The sequence below is a fragment of the Hyperolius riggenbachi genome, chromosome 10 (assembly GCF_040937935.1).
Source record: "Hyperolius riggenbachi isolate aHypRig1 chromosome 10, aHypRig1.pri, whole genome shotgun sequence".
In the NCBI taxonomy this organism is placed as follows: domain Eukaryota; kingdom Metazoa; phylum Chordata; class Amphibia; order Anura; family Hyperoliidae; genus Hyperolius; species Hyperolius riggenbachi.
Window position 1 is genome coordinate 178209168 of NC_090655.1, and position 19361 is coordinate 178228528.

Below are 19361 nucleotides of genomic sequence, written 5' to 3' on the forward strand. Positions count from 1 at the left end.
GTTCTCTATTTCGTGTTTGTGTGTCATTGGTCAGTTAGGGTGGCACACTTATCACTGGGCGCCTAACGCGCGGTGATTGTGCAGAAACGCGTTCACTGTTGCAAATGAGTGCGGTGTTTGCGTTTAGTTAGCGTTTGTTATTTTCTTTATTTGTTCTGATTCTTGTTTGCTGTGCCTTTGCTACTCTCGTGCTCTGTCCTTCTCAGTCTGGTGTCTGTTGGCAATCGCCATTCTTGCGATTGCATTTGCGCTTTCTTTCCGTTTATGTGTGTTCACCATCGCTGGGGGGCAACTACATTGGTGAACACACATTCTATCTGTCCCTGTGCTATTTCTCTTTGAGGGCTATTCATCCCTGCTTGATCCTGCTCGTACAATTCCCATCTGGCATCTGTGGCAGTGCAGAGGCAGGGCTCGCCTGCACTCCACAGCTCCATCTGCCGGTGGGAATTGCCCTCTACCGGTGCATTGCACCCAAGCTGGGTTCTATCTAATTATACGCTTGTGGAGGATTTCCGCTGTGTCAGCGCGCATCTTGTGCGCTGACCACGGAGATAGAAACCCGCAAACGTTACAACAGATAATATGGCAGTGGTTCCCCCAAAATAGACAATCTGGCAGCAGCAGTTCCCCCAACATACCCAAAATCTGGAAGCAGTTCCCCAAAATACGCGAAACCTGGCAGTGGATCACCCAAAATACACGTAACACCCAAAATACATGTAATCTGGCAGCAGTGGTCCCCCAACATACACAATCTGGCAGCAGTTCCCCAAAATACACGTAATCTGGCATCAGTGGTTCCCCAAAAATACAGATCTGACAGCAGTTCCCCCAAAATAGGTACCCCCAGTATAGCTAGCCAGGTCTATAGGTTTCCCCAGTATAAGTAGCCATGTGTATAGTTGTCCCCAGAATAGGTGGCCAGGTGTATAGATATTCCCAGAATAGGTGACCAGGTGTATAGATGTCCCCAGAATAGGTAGCCAGGTCTATAGGTGTCCCCAGTATAGAGCAAAGATATGAAGGAGGCACTCCACTGGTGAATTAAACTTTCGTTTAATAAAGTAGCTTAACACGACATGTTTCAGGGTTTCCCCTTTCCTCAGGTGTATAAGCACCCTCCAGAACACAGCACATACATATACATCTCAAAGCACCACACCCATCTTCAAGACCCCACCCACTTGGTCACATGACCATGGAGTCCAGTGATAGTCCAAATTAACCCTTTCGGGTAAGTCCATCATTCCTTACTGGGCACTACACTCACGGTGTCTACCCACTAAACACACCTAGTAAACATAGTTTAAGCAAACATTTTGCAATCCAAACATGGATATACATAGAATACATACAGCTTAGCCACTACAGTTTTAAACTCACTGCCCCAGGGATACGTTTGCTCCCTCTCTCCACCACCCACCAACCGATGACATGGCATCAAAGCCTAGAGGGGAGAGAATGACAGTGTTAATTATAGAAAACATTTTAAACTAAACATATCATTTAACCCTCGAGGGGTTATACAATCAAGTTTTCTCATCCATTTTGCTTCTCTTTGTAACAACAACCTGTCTCTATCCACTCCTCTACTCAGTGGTGGTACATGATCTAGGACCATCCCCAGTATAGTCAGGTGTCCCCAGTATATGTAACCAGGTGTTCAGGTGTCCCCAGTATAGCCAGGTGTATAGGTGTCCGCAGTATATGTAGCGAGGTGTATAGGTGTCCCCAGTATATGTAGCAAGGTGTATAGGTGCCCCCAGTATAGCCAGGTGTATAGGTGTCCCCAGTATATGTAGCCAGGTGTATAGTGGCCCCAGTATAGCCAGGTGTATAGGTGTCCCCAGTATATGTAGCCAGGTGTATAGGTGTCCCCAGTATATGTAGCCAGGTGTATAGTGGCCCCAGTATAGCCAGGTGTATAGGTGTTCCCAGTATATGTAGCCAGGTGTATAGTGGCCCCAGTATATGTAGCCAGGTATATAGGTGTCGCCAGTATATGTAGCCAGGTGTATAGGTGCCCCCAGTATAGCCAGGTGTATAGGTGTCCCCAGTATATGTAGCCAGGTGTATAGTGGCCCCAGTATAGCCAGGTGTATAGGTGTCCTCAGTATATGTAGCCAGGTGTTTAGGTGTCCCCAGTATAGCCAGTCTATAGGCATCCCCAGAATCTGTAGCCAGGTGTCCCCCCAGCTGGAGGGGAGCAGCGCAGTGGAGAGGAGCATTGTGCAGAGCAGCGGGGAAGGGCAGACATCTCCCCCTCTTCCCTCACCTTGGGGCTCCTCTTCCTGGCTCTCCCCTACAGAACGTTTGCAGCGGTGGCTGGCAGCGGGCATCAGTGGGCGGGACTTACCGCCTCCTGTTCCGGTGAGTTGACGCTGTGCGTGCTGCTGCTCTGGTCTTCAGTAGATGTCCGCCCTTCCCCACTGCTCTGCACAACGCTCCTCTCCACTGCGCTGCTCCCCTCCAGGGTGCTAGGGTGGACGATGCCACTCTCCAATAAAAGTAAGTGGACGTCGTCCACCCGCGTTCACGCAGGACTCGACCTCTGCTGTTGTTAAAGAGCTGACAGTATCTTGTCTACTTCAAGGAGGCGAGTCCACCACCACCTCCTGAGGAATTTTAAACTTTTTAGTACCTTTTATCCTGCTGGCGCCACTGTTCACTCTTATATTACCAATATCCACCCCTGGTGGAGGGGTCGATCCCTGTCTATTTTTTCCTGATCTACAGAGAGCGACTTTTAATCCTGAGTGAGGACAGGTCTAATCTCCTCACCTGCCTGCACAGTGGTTACCTAGGAGGTAACCCACTTTTGTGAGTATATACACTATATACTTTTCAATTCCAACCTATTGTTTTGCTTACTACACTATATTGGGCTCTCTGTGTCCCCGCTTTTGTTTAGAGCTCAAGAGAAGTTTATTTTACATAATTAAAACACTGCTCCATTGTGCAGTGTGAGCCACACAATAGGTAGGTATCCATTTTTCATAAATCATTTGATAATACAAAAATGAGTTAAAGGGGCACTATGGCGAAAAAATTGTAAAATTTAAAATATGTGCAAACATAAACAAATAAGAAGTACGTTTTTTTCCAGAATAAAATGAGCGATAAATTACTTTTCTCCTATGTTCCTGTCACTCAGGCCTGTTGCACACCAAAACCCGCTAGTAGATCCGCAAAATGCTAGCGGATTTCAGTGTAGCATATTTCATATATTGTTACAGTAAAGCTGTTACTGAACAGCTTCTGTAACAAAACCGCCTGGCAAACCGCTCTGATCTGCCGTTTTTCAGAGCGGTTTGTTTTTTTTCCTATACTTTAACATTGAGGCAGAAACGCCTTCGCAATCCAAAAAATGCCTCACCCCGGGAGGATTCGTTTCTACAAATGCCTTCCGCTGTGGTGTGCACACCCCCATTGAAATGCATTACTCTAGCGTATCCGCAGCCGCAAGCGACTGCAAAAACGCTCAAAAAGCCGCTCGGTGTGCCCCAGCCCTTACAGTAAATAGTAGAAATCTGACAGATGTGACACGTTTTGGACTCGTCCATCTCTTCATGGGGGATTCTCAGCAAGGCTTTTATTCTTTATAAAGGTATTCTCTAAAAGGGATTTAAACAATGATGCTGGCCATCCTCCCTGCTCGCTACACAGTTTTTTGGCAGCTGCACGAAGCAACTGCCATTCAGTAAGTGCTGTTGAAAATAAATAAATCCCTGAAAACCCCCTATGAAGAGATGGACTAGTCCAAAACCTGTCGCTTCTGTCAAAATTCTACTACCCACTGTAAGTGACAGCAATATAGGAGAAAAGTAATTTATGGCTCATTTTATTTTGGAAAAAAACGGACTTCTTATTTGTATGTGTTTGCACATATTTTAAATTTTAATTTTTTTTTTGCCATAGTGTCACTTCAATATACATGCAGATTATGCAAATGCATACATGTATGCACCTAATTAGGAATTAATTCATGCAAACATCTGCTCATGGCTATTACATTCTCTTGATTTTGAAAAAGAGGTGAAAAGGGCATTAACAGCACCAAATATGTTTTCTATATGTCATTCACTTCCATTTCAAACAAAGAAAAAAAAATGTGCGTTATTTGAGTGGAGTCTGACTTTAATACAGATAGTTGTCTGTTAAAACTTTGGACTACAGTAGTGTTCTGTAGGAGCCTGTATAGTCATTGTTACTTTACCATATCACCATAGTACATGTTAACATACTTCTGACACTTGTAACAAAAAAGGCACATAATGGTACAGGGATATGGCTAGTAAAATATCATGTTAATGTGATAAAATTGTCATGGTGAAGCACCACACTATCCGTTATGTAGCATTTGATTACTGTCCATGAGAAGACCAGAATATGTGTACACAGGGGAAGCTAGTTTGTTCTGTGGGAAAGATTGTATAAACAGTATGTGGTTAATTTTCATTATCAATCTTTATTTATACAGCAGCCACATAATATGCTGCTGAAGAAGGGCTTGAGGTATCACAGCCTGATTTGCCAAGCTCCAAAAAGGGCAAGTTGGTTTCTTAATTGTGCTTCACTATGTCATCATACATATTTCCCTGAAGGCACATAGCGCAAACCACAGTGCTGTTAAGAGGTCCGCAACTTCCAGCAACAATATCCCCCCCCCCCCCCCCCCAAAAAAAAAGTGAAAAAAAATCCTGTTTTACCTTTTATCCTCACTTCTTTTTTAAACATTGTAAAAGTAAATAAATATTTGTCTAGTTTTATATTACCATTGACCTGGACTCCAGCATGCATTGTTTACAAGAATTAAACCAACAAAACTTAGAAACTGGGATTCAAAAGAGGAAGTGGACTTGGATAAGACATTGTCTCTGTAAACAAGATGGAAAACAGAAAAAAAGATGACAAATAGGAAAATAACTTGAAGTGAGAGAAGTTATAAGTGCTAAAAGTCCTGTAGAAAAGTAAAGATCATGCCCAGAGAAGACATTCTGCACTACCATTTGCTCCAGAGAGCAACAGAAAATTAGTTTAATAAAGCCTGGTAAACACATTAGGGCCCGTTCAGATCACAAATGCGGATGGCCATGCGTGCGGAACGCGTGCGGACCGCAACGCGTAGGAACGCATGGCCATCCGCGTTTGTGTGCGTTGTGTGGCTGATCCCATCACTGAAAAGTGAATGGGACAGCCACGCGTTTTAGCAAAATCTGCGTGCAGCATACGTTCCCGGACCGCACAGGTCCGGAACGCATGCAGTGTGAACATCAGACATTGCACTCTATGCAATGTCTGATGTCGTGCGTATCGGCCACCTGCACGCGTTTCCAAAACGCAGCTGGAAACGCGTGCAGTGTGAACGGGCCCTAAGAGTTTTGTTGCCAGATTAAATACTATAAAAGTGCTGTTTTGCAATAATTGTTATACTTTCTTCAAAGTTTGTGCACCAACATCTGGTGAGGTGATCCATCCTGGTAAGATGTCAAAGATGTTGCACTTTAGAACTGGCTAAAAAGATCAGGAATGATGAAAATCTTAAGTTTGTACATAAGAAACAGACAGAAGGCCATACACATACTTGAACAGAACAGGGACAGAGCTGGACAATTTAATAAACAAAAAAGACAAAACCCCCCTTTCCCCCGGCCCTAAAAATGCACAATGTAGGTACATGTGATCACTGTTGCCTGGCAGGGATCGGGAATCAATCCTTTGGCCAACAATTCAGGGCCAATTCTGTACAGATGTGTAGCTAGCCCACAGGCTAGGGACATGTTCTGTCATTATCGAACGGGTGAAGGGACAACAAGCAGCACACAGTGGAGCGGGAGGGGAAATAAGGGACATACATCAAGGGGAATTGGGGGCTGGGGTACACACACTAGATCCTCGGTAGAGATGGCCTGAACTGTTCGCCCGCGAACGGTTCCAGGCAAACTTTAGGTGGTTCGCATTCGCCGGCGAAGGCAAACTTTTGCGGAAGTTGGATTCACCCCCATAGTGCTCCATTGTGCAGAACTTTGGCTCACTCCTGGAGCCCCACCACCCTTATAAAAGTCAAGGTTCTCCTGTCGTTTTACTCACTCGTCTGCCTACAGTAATTACTTAAGGGACAGCTGCTGACAGACTCTGCTACGGAGAGTTTAGTTAGGCTCTTGTAGGCTTGTTTCTAGCTGATTGTTATTCCTTAAATTACTCCCTCTCTCCCCTCCCGGAGGGAGGAGGGTCTTGTCTTCCAGGGAATTGTAGTATTTCAAAAGCCAGCTTACATACCTTGGCTGGGAATTGAACCCAGGTCTGAGTGCATGGTAGGTAGCTCACTTCACCACTATACCACCACCAACACTACATGCTGAAGCCAGCCTAGCATGTACCATTATAGCTAGCTAGTGTAATTGTTTGATTTCATTCACTCAGTTAGGTCCTGTCTGTGTCTGTGTGTGCTGTGCAGGCCAGCAGGACAGTATAGGTTAGGGAATAGGATTACTGTGATATTGTATTGTATTATATAGTTAGTTAGTACTGCAGTTAGTTGTTAGAGAGAGTAGTACTGTGTTAGCTTACTACAGACTACTGCAGTGCTGCTGTGCTGAGCATTGTCAGTGTGACAGTTAGACAGATAGTGTGCACTGTCTGTCCTCTACTCTGCGGTCTGTCACTCCGTGCTGATTTGATTTAAAGTCCAACCCCGATTTCATTAAAGTAAAAGTACCACACATCATCTGGTGACATCATCATCACGTATAAGTTGTACTATGTCTGCTGGCACCGGCAGCTGGGGGAGGGGCAGCAAGGGCAAGAGGACAGGGAGCAACATTACGGCCACCCTCAGAAGGTCTGCCGTGTCAGTGTCGACCACAGCGGGAAGCCTACCCTCAATCAGCGAGCTTTTTGCTCCAGGCTCCACAATTTAATTCAGGGCTGTTAGCCGCAAGGAGTTTGAGGAGGATGTTCTGGGTTTTGGGGGGTATGATGTTGATTATGGGATGAAGGACCGTGACTACCATCCACAGGATGGGGATGTCAGCTCTGACTCTGAGGAGGAGGATGCGTCGGTGGGTGTTGCACAGAGGATCAGCATTGCAGACAGTGGCCGTGGAATGTGGGACTCACCACATCCTTCTGCCGCAACCACCAGCCGCTCCCACTCAACCCCCAACCGCCACAGGGAGAAAAGCTGCAGCATCCCATTCAGGCCGCAGGGGAATGTTCACCTCCCCAATCTGGAGGTTTTTAACTCTGCCCTCATTGGACAGCAAGTTTGCCATATGCAATGTGTGCAAACTACAGATGAGCAGAGGTTGTGACCCCTACAAGTATGGCACCTCCAGCTTCATCACCCATCTGGCCAAAAAACATGTTGTTGAGCATGAGGAGTTCAAGAGGCTGAAGCAAGCTGGCACTGGCTCCCACCGCCACGGTGCCACAGGCCACTGCTGCTGATACCACCACCTATATTTAACCCAAAACACAATTGCGGCATCATTTTTTGGAGGTGTCTGGGCTGAAAACTGTCATGTCCCAGTTGTGCGATTGGACTTTGGACACAATGTGGGCTGCACGACCGCTATCTGGAACCTAGTCCTGATGTTAATTGACAGCTTTTTTTTTTTTCATTTTATGTCCACAAAATAATAATTTAGTGTTTCCCTTTAAAAAACATGATGCTACATGCATCATTTACCCTAAAAACCCTTTTTAAAGCTATTTAAAGGACACTTCTGGTTTTTGTATCCGGATACCCGAATAGGTCGGGTACCCGCGGGTTATTTGGTTGGATATCCGAATTCACTCGTATATCCGCAAGGTCGGATCCGGATATCCGACTCGGATCCGGGTATCTGGGTACCCGGATCCGGATACGGGCGGGTTTTAAAAAGTACTACCCGAGCAACCCTGCTTTTAACTGCATCTCTGTGACTGCACGTTGAATTATACCAGTCAGTGCATACCTTTCACTTGAATAGATGGCAGACTTGCCCTCCATAACCGATTCTTGTTATAGGATTTCAAGTGTATTCGTCTCATCATTATACAGCAGTCAGTGCATACCTGTGACTGCATCTGTGTGACTGCACATTGTATTATACCAGTAGTCAGTGCATACCTTTCACTGCATCTGTGTGACTGCACATTGTATTATACCAGCAGCCAGTGCCGTTCACTGCATCTGTGTGACTGCACATTGTATTATACCACCAGTCAGTGCATACCTTTCACTGCATCTCTGTGACTGCACATTGTATTATACCAGCAATCAGTGTATACCTTTCACTGCATCTGTGTGACTGCACATTGTGTCAGTCAAGTCAGTGCATACCTTACACTTCACCCCCCCCCCCCCCCCCCAATATGGAAAAAACAACAGGCAGAGGCAGAGCCAAAGGCAGGTCTGTTGGAGGTCCTGCTGACATGATTTTGTGCGGCCCTCGACCAAAGTACAGTGTTCAGAAGACACATGCCATCAACTCCCAAGATTGTCAGGACGTAGTTGACTATTTAAAGCCAGTGGTTTTGGAGGTGTCTGATACAAGTGAAGCTGTGGAGGATGATGATGATGATGATGATAATGATACTGCCATGAATGTCACGTGGGTTCCCAATAGACAAGATGAACACGGGGACAGTTCAGAGGGGGTGTCAGACAGGAGTAGGAGGAGACGAGTAGCTGAAAGAAGCAGGGGGAGCTCATTGTCAGAAACAGCTCATGGCAGTGTCTGGTGGCATGTATTGCCACCTATGGACAGCCAGCCAACATGCCCTTCAAGGTCAGCTGCTGATGCCACCACCACAGTGCCATCATTCCAGGGCTCTGCGGTTTGGAAATTTTTGTGTGTGTCAGCCTCAGACGACAGCGATGCCTTCTGTACTCTCTGCCAGCAAAATTGATTCGTGGATAGACCAAGACCCATGTAGGGACAACTGCCTTACGAAGGCACATGATGAAAAAGCACAAACGGCAATGGGATGACCACCTGAGGAAAAGCAGCACACAAACGCAAAACCACCCTCCACCTCCTCTTCCTCCTTCAGGTGCAGCATCTTCAGCCGCTTTATCCCTTGCACCTTCACAGCCACCCTCCTCCACTCCGCCCTCACCTTGAGCATTCCTGCTTCTCTGCCCACAGCAGTCAAGTGTCTGTTAAGGAAATCTTTGAGCAGAAGAAGCCAATGTCTGCCAGTCACCCCCTTGCCCGGCTGACAGCTGGCTCCTCCCCACCGCGTGCTCCAGCTGCTACCACTGATTTTGCCACTCTGCACGCGCCGCAGTTCACTAGCCTGGCTGTCTATAAGACTGAAGAGCTCTGTGAGAAGGTCAGAAGCCGCTTTCAATGGCTCCTGACTGTGTGATCACTGTAAGCCAATCACTTTGGCTTACATTGATAGACAGCGTCAGGAGCCAATGAAAGTGGCTCTTGACCGGCTGACAGCGCTCTGCCGTCATAAAGAGGGGCCTGCGGCATTGGGAGAGCGTTGAGAGTGGCGGGTATGTGCGGTGATTCATTAGGAGGCACCGTTTTCTGGTACCTGCAGTCTCTGATCCTTAAAAGGCAAAGACTAATGGTACGCAAAGGGTTAAATACTTTATAAATAGTTGATAACAATTACAGTAATATAAATTGACTGTTATTATGTTTTAAGCATAGACTGCTTTTTTGTTGGTCAATCCAGACCTTACTGGTTGTGATTGACTAGTCAGTTAAAAGATTGTGTGACTGGCGTAGAGTGCAGTATTTTTTAAGGTTGCTTAGGTCCTCATTTACTGTAGTGGCCTATTTTAGCTAACGTAAGAAGTACAGGAAAGTTAACTGTATGCAGCCCTTCTAAATTTTTATACTTGACTTCACAAGTAAATTAGAAAGTAAAAGTAAAAGCATTAGTTGAATCATGACCTTGAGACTGTTGGCAAGCATACAATGTATACAATGCCTTATAGTTAGAAGTATACAGGGACATGGCAGTTTCTAAAACATTGTGTGAATGTGGAAGCAATTATGAAGGTGCTGCGTGATCGCAAGAATGCAGCATATAACTCTTTCTGACTTTGCAGTTTGTGTTTGATACTTCCAGTTGTGTTAAGCAATATTATTAGCAGTAATTATTATATAGTATGCTATGATTTTTTTTAAAGCATTTTGTTTCAGTACCACCTGTATATTGAGATGCTGAAAATGATTACAGTAATATTTTGGGTTACCACTGCAATGTTAGAAATGGAGGTAAAACACATTTTTTTCAGCAAATTCATGGGTGGAAGGTAGGGATACAGTTAAAGAGGTACTCCAGTGACAATAATGTAGTAAAAAAAAGTGCTTCATTTTTTACCATAATTATGTATACATGATTTAGTCAGTGTTTGCTCATTGTAAAATCTTTCCTCTCCCAGATTCACATTCTGACATGTATTACATGGTAACAAAAAACAAAAAAACAAAATTCAAAACACACAGACTGATATTTATCAGAACAACAAGTAGATTCCCAAATTAGAGAATATAGATATATAAAATATAACTTTTATTAGTCTATTCTAAAACCACATTTAGTATATTTCCTATATGAACTATATGAGGTAGGTGTCTTTATAATGATAATCAATATATGACCTGCAGGTCCATATAATACTTGATTTCACCTAGTCCTCACTAGAGATTGCTTAACGTGCTATTTACAATTCCCCCCACCACATGCATGCTTGACTGAGCTTGAGAGCACAGCTCTCCTTTTTATTTTCTGTATATAATGATTGCAATGTGATGTCTTTATGCACCTTATACCCTAGCACTTAGCACTTTTTGTCCCTGACGACGGCCCCATTAGAGGGGGTTGAAACATGTTGTGGTGGGGGGAATTGTAAATAGCACGTTAAGCAATCTCTAGTGAGGACTAGGTGAAATCAAGTATTATATGGACCTGCAGGTCATATATTGATTATCATTATAAAGACACCTACCTCATATAGTTCATATAGGAAATATACTAAATGTGGTTTTAGAATGGACTAATAAAAGTTATATTTTATATATCTATATTCTCTAATTTGGGAATCTACTTGTTGTTCTCATGTATTACATGGTGACATTTTTTACTGTGGGCAGGTTATGTAGCTGCTCCTAGCTGTTTTGGCTGTTAGAGACAGCAGTAAACAGCTAATTCCTGTCTGTGAACATTGTTACATTGTGGCAGTTTGCCCAGAGTACCGTGGTACTCCCACTTCTTGTGGGAGGGATTTCAGCACAAAATCAGTCATACAGCGCCCCCTGATGGTCTGTTTGTGAAAATCATTATATTTCTCATGTAAAAGGGGGTATCAGCTACTGATTGGGAAGGATAAAGTTCAATTCTAGGTTGGAGTTTCTCTTTAAGCTGGGCATACTGTACCTGTATCAATTTTCTCAACTGTGGTAGTCAGAGATATAAAGGCACAGTTCAAGTTCTCATCCAAACCATGCTCATCCAAATCAGTCAAACCATGCTGGAAGGACCAGCTTTTTTAAAATAATTTATTAAATGTAAAAACTATGGTGCATCAACATTTACAGAAAAATAAGATAGACACTTAACAAATTAACAATATAAACCCCAGCTTAAAGTGGCATGAAACTCAAAGTGGCATGAAACTCAATTTCATTATGGGGCTAAAGAATTAAACACACCATAAAACTAGTAGGAAAAACATATTATTGGTTTCCAAGTAACTGGAAGGTTTCATAATTCAAATTTTCTTTTCCTCAGAAGCTAATTGATAAGATTGCAGTTGTCTAAAATTATCAGATTATCAGACATTATTTTAAGTGTAATCAATGCAAACAATTTCTGCTGTATCCAGGGAGGAAAAGCAGACAACTTTTTCTGCTTTATTGCCCAGCAATTACTTTTTTTAAAAAAATGCTGTATGTTAGGGTACTCATTATCACAAGTACTAGGAGCAATTTCTTTCCTCACACAGCTCTGCCTCTCAGCTGTCAGATAAAAAAAAATGTGTTAGCTGGGCAGGGCTGGATCACTTTCCTGCACAGGGGGGTTGCTATCCACATCTCAGTGCATAAGCTAGTAATCACCTAGCTGGTGGTAGGGGGTTATGTTTACAACAATATGTGTTTATTGTCTTCATTTGACTGTTCAGAAATGCATTATCAGTATATCTTTATCAAGGTCAATCACTCCAGCACTGAACAGCCATAGCTTTATTAACCTCCTTGGCGGTAAGCCGCGCAGGAGGTTTTCTCCGGCCCTGCTGGGCCGATTTGTTTAATTTTTTTTTGCTGCACGCAGCTAGCACTTTGCTAGCTGCGTCAGCACACCGATCGCCGCCGCCCCGCGCTCGATCGCCGCTATTCATCACGCCGCACGCCCCCCCCCCCCCCAGACCCCGTGCGCTGCCTGGCCAATCAGTGCCAGGCAGCGCTGAGGGGTGGTTCGGGACTCCCAATGACGTCCCGACATCGGTGACGTCATCCTGCCCCGTCGCCATGGCGACGGGGGAAGCCCTCCAGGAAATCCCGTTCTTTGAACGGGATTTCCTGATCGAAGAGGGCGGGGGGATGCCGCTGAGCAGCGGCTATCATGTAGCGAGCCCTGGGCTCGCTACATGATATAGGAAAAAAACTTAAAAAAAAACTGCTGCGCTCCCTCCTGGCGGATTTTTTTATACCGCCAGGGGGGTTAAATGCTGCAGAGATGAATCATGAGTGGTGTATACATATTCCCCTGACTGCTAGTTATATTACAGCAACGTTACAGCACATCTAGCTACTTGTTACCTCCTCTGATCAGTTTTCCTCCTCAGACTCAATGGTGGATGACCGAGGTAAGGCAGAGTTATTAAATGCTTTCTTTGCTTCTGTCTTCACAAAGGAAACAGCACTGTTGCAAATTATAGATGCAGAAGAGTCTCAATCTTCCAACTGTAATATTAAATACTTAACGCAGGAAGAAGTGAAGGCAAGACTAAATAAATTAAAAACAGACAAGGCACCTGGCCTGGATGGCATGCATCCTCGGGTCCTAAGGGAATTAAGTTCAGTTATAGATAAACCCCTTTATTTTATCTTTTGTGACTCTCTTTCAACTGGCAGAGTCCCAGTGGATTGGCGTACAGCCCACGTTTTCCCACTATTTAAGAAGGGCATCAGATCCAGGAAATTATAGACCTGTAAGCTTAACATCAGTTGTATGCAAACTATTTGAGGCGTTATTAAGAGATACTTTACATGACTTCATAGTAGAAAATAATCTTATTTCTCAGCATCAACATGGGTTTACTAAAGACAGGTCCTGTTTGACTAACATGCTCAGTTTTTATGAGGTAGTGAGCGCTAATGTGGATATTAGGAATGCTGTAGATGTGATGTACTTGGACTTTGCAAAGGCCTTCGACACTGTTCCACACAAAAGTCTGGTGCAAAAGTTGAGGATGCAAGGACTGGGGAAGAGTTTGTGTGCATGGATAGGGAACTGGCTAATGGACAGAAAACAAAGAGTTGTGGTCAATGGAACATACTCAAAATGGGAGACTGTTAGCAGTGGGGTCCCACAGGGGTCTGTACTGGGTCCAGTGCTCTTCAATTTATTTATTAATGACCTAGTAGATGCAGTAGTGAGCAATGTTGCTATTTTTGCAGATGATACAAAATTGTGCAGAATCATCAACTCTCAGGAAGATAGTGTCATATTGCAACAGGATCTGGATAGGATGGCTATATGGGCACATACATGGTAGATGAAATTCAATGTTGAAAAATGTAAAGTCATGCATTTTGGTCATACCAATGGTCTAGCACCATACAAAATAAATGGGATACAGTTGGGGACATCAAACTTGGAGAAGGACTTAGGAGTACTCATCGACAACAAGTTAAATAATCGTACTCAATGCCAAGCCGCTGCAGCTAAAGCTAACAAAATTTTGGGATGCATTTAAAGGGAAATAAAAACTTGAGATGCTAGCATAATATTGCCCCTGTTTAACTCTCTAGTAAGGCCACATCTGGAATATGGAATTCAGTTCTGGGCACCACATTACAAAAAAGATATTGCAGTTTTAGAGCAGGTGCAAAGACGAGCAACAAAATTGATACGTGGGATGGAAGGTCTCCCTTATCAAGAAAGGTTAGATAAACTGGGTTTATTTAGTCTAGAGAAAAGACGCCTTAGAGGGGATCTAATTAACATGTATAAATACATCAGAGGGCAATGTAATAGCTTGGCGGATGAGCTTTTTGTCCCTAGGCCTTGTCAAAGGACTAGAGGGCATGATCTGCGCATGGAGGAAAAAACGTTTTAGCCATTTATTTAGGAAAGAGTTATTTACAGTAAGAGTGATTAAGATGTGGAATGCATTGCCACAGGAAGTCGTTATGGCAAACTCTATACCTGCGTTTAAAGGGGGCTTAGATAATTTCCTTGCGTTGAAAGACTTCCATGGCTACAATTACTAGGTAATGCCTAATGATGTTGATCCAGGGATTTTATCTGATTTTATCTGATTGCCATCTGGAGTCGGGAAGGACATTTTTTCCCTTTTGGGGCTGTAACGATTGGTGTCAGCATGCAGAGAGAATCTGATTATTGGTAATCTGCAGTATCACCAAGAATGCAGATATATACCTGATTATTGATTATCTGCAGAATCACCGATAATACAGATATATTGCTAACCTCTGGACACCTATATAGTGTGAGTGTTTGGTGCAACAGTAATAACTTTGAGTGAGGACCACCCGAGGAGCAGGTGGTCCTTGGCAGTATGAGAAATACCTCCCTTTGGAAGTGCAGAGATCTTGCAGCAGCCTGAGACATCCAAGGGGGCGGAGCCCCAGGCTGAGTAGCAAGAAGACCCGGTGGCTGGTGACCCCTGGAAGATGGGCGTCACAAGCAGGTCTGGAGAATAACACAAATGATAATACAGTTCCCTAGTCTTGGGTTTGAGGTCTGTGGTCTCAGCACCCTGGAACTAGTCTGGAGTATAACACAAATGATAATACAGTTCCCTAGTCTTGGATGCGAGGTCCGTGGTCTCAGCACCCTGGAACTAGTCTGGAGTATAACACAAATGATAATACAGTTCCCTAGTCTTGGATGCGAGGTCCGTGGTCTCAGCACCCTGGAACTAGTCTGGAGTATAACACAAATGATAATACAGTTCCCTAGTCTTGGATGCAAGGTCCGTGGTCTCAACACCCTGGAACTAGTCTGGAGTATAACACAAATGATAATACAGTTCCCTAGTCTTGGATGCGAGGTCGGTGGTCTCAGCACCCTGGAACTAGTCTGGAGTATAACACAAATGATAATACAGTTCCCTAGTCTTGGATGCGAGGTCCGTGGTCTCAGCACCGTGGAACTAGTCTGGAGTATAATACAATGATAAACAAAAGTAATCTGGCTCAGTGTGAATTCCCAGGTCCTCCTGGTTCAAGCACACTGTAGGATCTGGCTATGGTCTGAATGCTTCCACGTAAGTGTTCGCAATGGCAGACAACCAGCAACTGACAAGCAAGCTGTACATATAGTTGCAGGACTCTGCCGCCCCGCCCGAGCCACTCAGCCAATCAGGAGTCCAGCATGAATCAGCTGATTGTCCGGATCAGCTGATACCTCTGCTGCTGGTATAAAGGTCCTGACTTCTGGCGCGCGCGCGCGTAGCTCTCCATCCATCTGTGTGAACTAACAGACCCAGCCACACCAGACACATGCTGCCACATGCAAACCACCGCGTTGGGCGCGGAAACAGCCGCTTTACTGCCAGTACATGCGGCGGCTTTTCCGCGATCTCTCACAGTACCCCTCCGGACACTTCCCAACCGGGTTCCCCGAATGTGGGTCTAGAATCTTCTTGGTCTCACATTCCGATTGATCTTTTACCATCACAGGGAGGGAGGGAGGGGAATCCATGTGCACTGCCGGCTTCAATAGAGACTCGTGGAGTGATCTTACACCTCCCATACTGGCTGAGAGATCGACAGCATAGGTGACCAAATTAACTCTCCTGGTCACTGGGAATGGTCCTATGAATGTAGGACCCAATTTGGTTGACAATCGCTTCAGGGCCCCATACCGAGAGGATACATACACCATGTCCCCTGGGGAAAACTCCCACTCTACAGACTTCCTCCTACTAGTCTGACCTTTCTGAGTCCGGGGTTTCCCTGGCCCTGGCAAATGTTGCAATGTACCCGGTGTGGTCTGACGAGAAGTTTTACCCTCTAAAATGTCTCGCTGGCAAGGGCCCAGATTAGGCATCCAGTCCTTCACCGTCTCCGCAGGTGCCCTGACCACCTTTCGAGGTAGGCCGGTCAGGGATGCTCGGATGTGCCTCATCCACGAATTCGGAAATCCGCGTGGTTGAAAAAAAAAATCCGCATTCGGCCCCGCCGCATGCGGATTTGCGGTCGCGTCCACGCAACCACGCGGATTTTTTTCCGTGAATGGCGTAATCACGCGTGGATTCACGCCCGGAGGCGGATTTTCTTTTAACGTTAATAACAAAGCCCCCATACATGCTACAGTCCCCCAAATAGCATGGATTATCGAGGTGATAAGGGGCAACATAACTTCAACATAAAAAATTCCCAAAAATTTTTTTTTCTAGAGAAAATGGATTTTAAAGTGAAATCAACACTTTAAATGGGGCTATTAATTGGTAATAAGTGGTTTTAAAAAGGGATATACGCGTTAAGCAGTCAAAGAGGTGAAGGCGAGTTCCAATGGCACTTGGCGGCGAAGGTACCGCTGGAGGAGGATGAGTGGCTGACGGCAAAAAGGCTCCAGAGAGGTTTTTGTAATTTTTTTTTGTTTTTTTTGCAGCAATTAGCAATGACATCGCAGCAGAGTTGTCAGTGGACACGGGCAGTGTGAACGCAGAGTGCAGTGGTGGTAGCGACTGAGTCAGGAGAAGGACTATGCGGGCGGTCAGTTCAGCAGCACAGAAGGACCACGGCAACATACTGGTGGTAGTAGTAGCAGCACAGCGTCATAGTGCTGGCCAAAAAATTAAATGCACCCGGTGACCCGGGCAGTGTGAACGCAGAGTGTAGTAGCGACTGAGTCAGGAGGACAAAGCGGGCGGTCAGTTCAGCAGCAGCAGCACAGTAGTAGTAGCACAGCGTCATAGTGCTGGCCAAAAAATTAAATGCACCCGGCGACCCGGGCAGTGTGAACGCAGAGTGTAGTAGCGACTGAGTCAGGAGGACAAAGCGGGCGGTCAGTTCAGCAGCTCAGAAGGAGGACCATGGCAACTTACTGGTAGTAGTACCATAACACCAAAAAATTAACCAAGGTAGGCACTAGGCAGGTAGTAAATGTCTTTATAAAGGCAGGCATAGTTAACAACAGCACATGCAGCAGTCACTTCATGTCCCCCTGTGTCCGACAATAGGGGCCAGGAACTCACCTTCCACCCAAGCCTGGTTGATTTTCAGGAAGGTGAGTTTGTCCACAGAGGCGTGGGAGAGCCGAGAGCGCTTCTCTGTGACCACGCCACCGGCCGCACTAAAGCATCTCTCTGAGAGGACACTGGAAGGAGGGCAGGATAGGAGTTCCAGGGCGTACTGGGAAAGCTCGCTCCAGATGTCCAGTCTCTTGACCCAGTACTCCAAGGGGTCCACGGGGCTGTCGGTGTCATAGAGCCCGCTGGATGACCCCATATAGTCAGACTCCATGGTGGTCAGTCGTTGCTTGTGCTGGTTGGTGGTGGATGCTGTGGCGGGCACCTCTGTTCTGGGCTGCTGCACTGCATACAGGCTCTTGCTTAGGCTCTTCAGGTCTCCGGGGCGCCAGTTGCTGCTGCTGCTGCTGGTGGTTGTTGTTGTGCTGCTAGTGGCAATGGCAGGCACCTCTTGCTGGCTTGGCAGAGCAGTTACAGTGGGGGTGGAAGGCTGGGGGAATGCTTCCAGTAGTCTGTGCACAAGGGCCTCCTTCAACTTCCTTGTGCGTTGCTCGGTGGTGGATGGCGTCATTAAGTCTCCCAGCTTCCCCTTCAGACGGGGATCAAGCATCAAGGTAATCCAGATGTCCTCCCTTGAACGCATCTGGATCACCCGGGGGTCCCTGCGAAGGCAGCGCAACATGTGCACAGCCATGGGAAACAAGTGGGCCCTGCCAGCAAGATCTTCCTCGTCCTCGCCATTGTCCCATAACGCATGCCTGTCCTTTTCCTGTGCCATGTCGTTGTCCTCCTCAAACCGCCATCCACGTACAACGCCTGCTGCACTCTGCTCCTCCTCCTCCTCCTCATTCAGGTTAGGGACCTCCAACTCTTCCACTACCTGCTGTGAGCCCTCCTCTGAGCTGGACTGTGCTGCCATCTGCTCCTGTTCTTCCAACTGCCTCAGGGCTTCATCCCCACGCTCAATTAAATTGTCCATTGCCTGCTCCAGTAGACAAACCAAGGGCACCCACTGGCACACAGAGGCCCGCTCCTCACTGACCATCTTGGTTGCCTCCAGGAAGGGACTCAGCACCAGGCATACTTGCTGCATCAGTGTCCACTGAGTGGCAGTAATCATGGGGACTTGCTGGTTGCTGGGGACACTTGGGTCTAGCATGTAGGCCCTAACAGCCAGCCTGTGCTGACACAGCCGCTCCAACATGGCCAGAGTCGAATTCCAGCGAACTGGCATGTCGATGATCAGCCGGTGTTGTGGCCTTCCATACTGCTGCTGTAAGGTGGACAAGAGTGCAGAGGCAGTGGCTGACAGGCGGAAAAAGCGTACCACCGCCCGGGCATCCTGCAGCAGCTCGCTCATTCCCTGGTAGGTGCGCAAGAAGCGCTGCACCACAAGATTGAGCACGTGGGCCAAGCAGGGGATGTGCTGGAGGTTTCCCTGCTGCACTGCTGCCACCAGGTTGGCCCCGTTATCGGCTGCCACATACCCCACTTCCAGGCCTCTGGGGGTCAGCCACCTCCGCTCCTGCTTCCTGAGGGCGGCCAGGACGTTGGTGGCCGTAAGCCTCTCCTTCCCCAGGGTCACCAATTTTAAAAGGGCTTGGCAGTGCCGAGGCTTGGCGCTGCTGCTGCCGAGGCGGGCTTGCTTTCCGGGTGCTGAGGGAGTGTTGTGACAGGACCCTTCTGCATCCCCCCTGATCCCGCGTGGTGGCACCACTAGCTGGGCTGATGCGCTCTTGTCCTCCCTCCCTTCCATCAGTGTCACGCAGTGGGCCGTAAAGGACAGGTAGCGACCTGTCCCAAATCTGCTACTCCACGAGTCCATGGTCACGTGGACCCGCTTGCCCACAGAGTAGTCCAGGGAACGGGCCACGTTTTCCACCGCAAACTTGTGGAGTGCTGGGATCGCGCTCCTGCTGAAATAGTGGCGACTGGGGACTTGCCACTCGGGGATGCCAAATTG